The 5,673-nt window shown below is 47.0% G+C and overlaps 1 pseudogene; it reads left to right on the forward strand.

The window, feature by feature from the left end:
• The first annotated feature begins 4,343 nt into the window (after positions 1 to 4,343).
• Positions 4,344 to 5,418, forward strand: LOC123170852 (subtilisin-like protease SBT1.8; annotated as a pseudogene).
• Positions 5,419 to 5,673: the final 255 nt, after the last annotated feature.

A 5,673-nucleotide genomic window follows, 5' to 3' on the forward strand; every position in this document is an offset into this window, starting at 1 on the left:
ATCAACCAGAGTAAGATCCGCACCAGAGAGGTACGGTAATCCTGTTCTGGAGGTTATGTTACTAGACCATGACGAACCTACGAACTATGAAGAAGCGATGGTGAGCCCAGATTCCGCAAAATGGCTTGAGGCCATGAAATCCGAGATGGGATCCATGTATGAGAACAAAGTATGGACTTTGGTTGACTTGCCCGATGATCGGCAAGCCATTGAAAATAAATGGATCTTCAAGAAGAAGACTGACGCTGACGGTAATGTTACTGTCTATAAAGCTCGACTTATTGCGAAAGGTTTTCGAAAAGTTCAAGGGATTGACTATGATGAGACCTTCTCACCCGTAGCGATGCTTAAGTCTGTCCAAATCATGTTAGCAATTGCCGCATTTTATGATTATGAAATTTGCCAAATGGATGTCAAAACTGCATTCCTGAATGGATTTCTGGAAGAAGAGTTGTATATGATGCAACCGGAAGGTTTTGTCGATCCAAAGAAAGCTAACAAAGTGTGCAAGCTCCAGCGATCCAAAGAAAGCTAACAAAGCTAATAAAGGGATACTTGAATAAGAGTTTTTCAATGAAAGACCTCGGTGAAGCTGCGTATATATTGGGCATCAAGATTTATAGAGATAGATCAAGACGCTTAATTGGACTTTCACAAAGCACATACCTTGACAAAGTTTTGAAAAAGTTCAAAATGGATCAAGCAAAGAAAGGGTTCTTGCCTGTGTTACAAGGTGTGAAATTGAGTAAGACTCAATGCCCGACCACTGCAGAAGATAGAGAGAAGATGAAAGATGTTCCCTATGCTTCAGCCATAGGCTCTATCATGTATGCAATGCTGTGTACCAGACCTGATGTATGCCTTGCTATAAGTCTAGCAGGAAGGTACCAAAGTAATCCAGGAGTGGATCACTGGACAGCGGTCAAGAACATCCTGAAATACCTGATAAGGACTAAGGATATGTTTCTCGTTTATGGAGGTGACAAAGAGCTCATCGTAAATGGTTACGTCGATCCAAGCTTTGACACTGATCCGGATGATTCTAAATCGCAAACCGGATACGTGTTTACATTGAACGGTGGAGCTGTCAGTTGGTGCAGTTCTAAACAAAGCGTCGTGGCGGGATCTACGTGTGAAGCGGAGTACATAGCTGCTTCGGAAGCAGCAAATGAAGGAGTCTGGATGAAGGAGTTCATATCCGATCTAGGTGTCATACCTAGTGCATCGGGTCCAATGAAAATCTTTTGTGACAATACTCGTGCAATTGCCTTAGCAAAGGAATCCAGATTTCACAAGAGAACCAAGCACATCAAAAGACGCTTCAATTCCATCCGGGATTTAGTCCAGGTGGGAGACATAGAAATTTTCAAGGTATATACGGATCTGAATGTTGCAGACCCATTGACTAAGCCTCTTCCACGAGCAAAACATGATCAGCACCAAGGCTCCATGGGTGTAAGAATCATTACTGTGTAATCTAGATTATTGACTCTAGTGCAAGTGGGAGACTGAAGGAAATATGCCCTAGAGGCAATAATAAAGTTATTATTTATTTCCTTATTTCATGATAAATGTTTATTATTCAAGCTAGAATTGTATTAACCGGAAACATAATACTTGTGTGAATACATAGACAAACAGAGTGTCACTAGTATGCCTCTACTTGACTAGCTCGTTGATCAAAGATGGTTATGTTTCCTAGCCATAGACATGAGTTGTCATTTGATTAACGGGATCACATTATTAGGAGAATGATGTGATTGACTTGACCCATTCCGTTAGCTTAGCACTTGATCGTTTAGTATGTTGCTATTGCTTATTCATGACTTATACATGTTCCTATGACTATGAGATTATGCAACTCCCGTTTACCGGAGGAACACTTTGTGTGCTACCAAACATCACAACGTAACTGGGTGATTATAAAGGTGCTCTACAGGTGTCTCCGAAGGTACTTGTTGGGTTGGCGTATTTCGAGTTAGGATTTGTCACTCCGATTGTCGGAGAGGTATCTCTGGGCCCTCTTGGTAATGCACAGCACTTAAGCCTTGCAAGCATTGCAACTAAAGAGTTTGTTGCAAGATGATGTATTATGGAACAAGTAAAGAGACTTGTCGGTAACGAGATTGAACTAGGTATTGAGATACCGACGATCGAATCTCGGGCAAGTAACATACCGATGACAAAGGGAACAACGTATGTTGTTATGCGGTCTGACCGATAAAGATCTTCGTAGACTATGTGGGAACCAATATGAGCATCTAGGTTCCGCCATTGGTTATTGACCGGAGACGTGTCTCGGTCATGTCTACATAGTTCTCGAACCCGTAGGGTCCGCACGCTTAACGTTACGATGACAGTTATTTTATGAGTTTATATGTTTTGATGTACCGAAGGTTGTTCGGAGTCCCGGATATGATCACGGACATGACGAGGAGTCTCGAAATGGTCGAGACATAAAGATTGATATATTGGACGACTATATTCGGACACCGGAAGTGTTCCGGGTGATTTCGGAGAAAACCGGAGTGCCGGAGGGTTACCGGAACCCCCCGGGAGAAGTAATGGGCCTTATGGGCCTTAGTGGAGAGAGAGAGGGGCAGGCAGGAGGGGCCGCTCGCCCCCTCCCCCTCTGGTCCGAATTGGACTAGGAGAGGGGGGCGGCGCCCCCCTTTCCTTCTCCCTCTCCCCCTTCCTTTCCCCCTCCTAGTAGGAGTAGGAAAGAGGGGAGTCCTACTCCTACTAGGAGGAGGACTCCTCCTCCTGGCCGGCCTCCCCCTTGCTCCTTTATATACGGGGGCAGGGGGGCACCCCACAGAGACAACAATTGATCTATTGATCTCTTAGCCGTGTGCGGTGCCCCCCTCCACCATATTACACCTCGATAATATCGTAGCGGTGCTTAGGCGAAGCCCTGCGTCGGTAGAACATCATCATCGTCACCACGCCGTCGTGCTGACAAAACTCTCCCTCAACACTCGGCTGGATCGGAGTTCGAGGGACGTCATCGAGCTGAACGTGTGGTGAACTCGGAGGTGCCGTGCGTTCGGTACTTGATCGGTCGGATCGTGAAGACGTACGACTACATCAACCGCGTTGTGTTAACGCCTCCGCTATCGGTCTACGAGGGTACGTGGACTACACTCTCCCCTCTCGTTGCTATGCATCACCATGATCTTGCGTGTTCGTAGGAATTTTTTTGAAATTACTACGTTCCCCTACATACATTACAATTTCACCTGTTGTAGTTAGAACTTCACAATTCAAAATCTACATTTTGACTTGCTTGTTTCACAAAAGATTTTCATAATAAACATATAACATATTTAACTCACTTCAAATAAACTTTTACACACTTTCAAATAATCATTTTCAAAAGTTGATATTTCATTTTCATATTTGGGTTAAAAAGGTTTCTAGGAAAATACGTGGGTTTCACATCTTTCTAGTGAAAAAAGTTTGTTTCACATATGGAATGTGATGTTGAAATTTAAATGTGTTTGAAATGTATCCAAGTTTGATCATGTTCTAAAGGGCTCGGTGCCGGGAGTTCAATTTTTTTTTTGAAAAACAAAATAATAATTTAAAAGATATGCATGATATAGTTTTGTCATAGTAGAATAAAACCGTGGATTTATTATGTAGGGAGGAGAGAGAGTAAATCTGAGGGGAAGGGTAACGGTAGGGCCAGATAATGATTGATTTAGCAAAACTGTTGATTTAACTAATGGAAATATCAACAGATGAGAAATCAATACAGGAAATATACCTGATGCTGGGTCATAGATTAGCACGAACCTTTAAACAAATGTGTGGTGTCAGATGTACCGGTACAAAATGACTCTGCGAGCGGAGGGGAACGTTTGGTTCCTGGGTACATATGTACCCTATATGGAATTTTTTTTAGCAATTCAACAAGAAGTCAAAAATTTCTGAAAATATTTTTGAAATAAACTTGACCTTTCATTGTATTAGTGAGAAAAGTTCCACAGAAAGAAAATTCTTCTTCGACTTCTTTTAGAAAAGACAAAATTTTGGTCAAAATAGTGTGAATAGTGACCTATAATAGCAAATAATTTTTTCTTTTTCGCTGTGAAGTCAACGTTGGTTGTTTTTGTGAAAATTTTATATACTAGTGCGCAAGTAAGTCAAGTTTAATTAAAAATACTTTTGAATTATTTTGACTTTTTGTTTAATTATTTAAAAACAATACCCCATATAAGGTGTATATACATGCGGGGAGCAAAGGGCATTTCCCCTCTGCAAGCCACGGCCCTTCCCCACTCAGCGCCAGCAGTATGCATCCTGTAAACCTATGAGGCGGTCTTTAAGGGGTTCACACCATGAACCTGAGGTAGGACGAGGCTAAAGTGCTTGCGAGCATCAATGGTGTGGCCTCGTGCACGAGAGCCGAGTTCTGCAGCCCATACCACAAGGTCGCCGGGGTTCCTGGGCCTGAGCCCTGGCCTGGCCATGTGGCAGGAGACGAGCTACGACGATGGCATCATTGTCGGCGTAATCGACTCTGGCATCCGGCCGGAGCACTTGAGCTTCAACGATACCGACCTTAGCCCCGTCCGGACGAGCTGGAGGAGCAGGTGCACCCCCGGCGCCAAGGGCTCCTTCGAATGCAACGCCAAGATCCAGGGAGCACGGTCGTTCATCACGGACGAGCAAGGCAGGATCACGTCCCCGAGGGACGTCAACAGCCCGGCACGTACGTCGCAGCCACGGCTGCCGGCGCAAAGGTGAGGGACGCCGGCGTCGGAGCGTTTGCCCGCAGTGACGCTAGCGGCGTCGCGCCAAGGGTCCGGCTCTCGGTCTACAGGGCCTGCACCAACGGCTCCTGCAGCGCGGCGACGGTGGTCGCCGCAATAGAGGCGGCGGTCAAAGGCGGCGTGGACGTCCTGTGCGTGCCCGTTGTACGAGGATCCGGTCGCCATTGCCATGTTCAGGGCTGAGTGGATGGGAATCCCCGTCATTGTCTCGGGTGGGAACAGTGGGCCGGCGGTTTCGTAAGTGAACAATGCCGAGCCCTGGGTGGTGACCGTGGGCGCGTCCACCCAGGACCGGATGTTCCCGGCAAAACTCAAGCTCGGCAACGACGATGTCCTCACCGGCCAGTCGCTCTACAAGGCCAAGGCCATGGGCACGCCCCCGGCGGGGCTGGTGCACAACCAATGCAAGCACAGCGGGGACATGACCCCAGACCTCGTGACTGACAAGGTGCTGGTCTGCCCGTGCTACGAAATAGAGGACTTCGTCCTTCTAGTTTAGAGTTCCGGAGGAGCAGGCATCGTGGCAGTGGAAGGGCACGAACGGCGCTCCGATTGCGTGGCGGCCGGGGTGATCGGCATTCCGGGCCTGAGCATCGGCAAGAGCGACGCGGACACGCTGGGGCGGGGGGACTGGGCTGCCCTCGAGATTCTCAAGCCGGACGTTGTCGCGCCAAGCATCAGTGGCGGAGCTAAGTTGGGGCTAGGGGGGGCACTGCCCCCCAGCTTTAGGAAAAACTCTGAAGGAAAATATATTTGAAGGGTCTATATAAGGAAAAAATTAGCTTTTGCCCCTCAGATCTTTGTCATTTACCCCCCCCCCTCCCCCCCCCAAGGGTTTTCGTCTAGCTCCGCCACTACAAGGCATCAACATACTGGTGGCGTGGCTCGGCAATGT

The sequence above is a fragment of the Triticum aestivum genome, chromosome 1D (genome assembly GCF_018294505.1).
Source record: "Triticum aestivum cultivar Chinese Spring chromosome 1D, IWGSC CS RefSeq v2.1, whole genome shotgun sequence".
Classification (NCBI taxonomy): domain Eukaryota; kingdom Viridiplantae; phylum Streptophyta; class Magnoliopsida; order Poales; family Poaceae; genus Triticum; species Triticum aestivum.